The following is a 1,497-nucleotide window of genomic DNA, read 5'->3' as shown; positions in this document are numbered from 1 at the left end:
CCCCCACTCCCCATTGACTTCTCCCAGTCTGCTCCCATCCCCCAGCACAGGAATAGAACCCATAAAAATGTTAAGAAAATTATATTCCTTTATATTCTGATAATACATCCATTGTATCTATTTGAAAGAGGCCTTTTCTGCCCTCTTGTATACTTTGTTTTTAAATAAAAATATTTTAGAATACAGAAAAGTGTCAAGCTTTTGTAGGCATTTGTGTGTTAATTTTTGTGTAGACATGTGTTCAAGCCATTTGGGTATATACCAAGGAATTGCTGAATTGCATGATAAGCCTACATTTATCTTTGGAAGAAAATGCAAGGCTGTATTCCCAAGTGGCTGTACTGTTGTTGCGGCGTTCCCATGGCTCTGAATCCTTGCCAACACTTGTTGGTGTTAGTGTTTTGGATTTTAGCCTTTTTAGTAGATGTGGAGTGGTGTCATGTTTTAATTTTTGATTACCTAATGACCTTTTTACTATGTTGGTTGAGCGTCATCTTTCATGAATTTTATCCTCGGGAAGTAGTAGAACAATGGGATCTGTGACAGTAATTGTCATAGTCATGTGGTGGGAAAGGTCCATTTATCCATGGGCTGTTACCTTTTTGGTTGTTGCTTTTCCTACCTTTGGGGAGAAAATTTCTAAAGTCCCCTTAAGAATTTTAAGAGCCGGAGAGAATATCTTATATGACTTTATTTAGGTTTCTTCAAATTTGAATATGGTCACTTAAAATTATAGAACTATGTACCGATTGCTATAAAAGCTCCTAGTTAAATTGAAGAAAGCTTAATGTTGGAACTAGGGTCATTTGAAAGCTTCTGCTTCAGAAACTAACCTTTAGTCTGTGGACTCCAGATAAAAGTAGGCATGAATAAAATGACTAAGGCTATAATAGGGAAGAATACCCTGCTTATCCATCTCCGAGCCATAAGGTCATCTAGCTAGAGCTAGATTTCAGAAAAATCAGGGTGAGTCCCCAAAAAAGCTCCCTCCAGACCTTCTGAAGGGCCGAGTGTTCTGGGCTATTTGTTTTTGAAGTAACCACGCAGTAATTTTTATTTTTCAGCACTTCTAGAAAAGTCCAATGCCTGGAATAGAGGAGGCTGAAACTGGGAGAGGGCCTGAGAAGTGGAGGTGCTGTGTGTCTCCCTTTACATACTTTGAGGGTGGGGGATATGGACCAGAGCCTGGATGTAAAGAGAAGCCAACTACTGCTACCACCATCCTCTCCCAAGGCGGAACTAAAGAGAAACAGTCTAGTATTTCCCCATTGTCACCAGGGCAGTCATCAACTCCCACCACTAGAAGAGGCTATAAAAGTTTTGATGGCTCTTCATGGGGACCCAGTCAGGAAAGAGATTGTGAGAAATGTCTATTCTTTCTACTACCATCAACTCACCATCAGCATGATCTCAGTAATTACGTTCCAAATGGAAGGAAGGATGAAAAGCTGAATACAAATCACATGGCACACAATCTTGCCTCTGTAACTTGGTCCA

The sequence above is a fragment of the Myotis davidii genome, unplaced genomic scaffold, assembly GCF_000327345.1.
Source record: "Myotis davidii unplaced genomic scaffold, ASM32734v1 scaffold914, whole genome shotgun sequence".
Lineage (NCBI taxonomy): Eukaryota > Metazoa > Chordata > Mammalia > Chiroptera > Vespertilionidae > Myotis > Myotis davidii.
The sequence above is the reverse complement of the archived record's forward strand: the minus strand, read 5'-3'. Positions refer to the sequence as shown.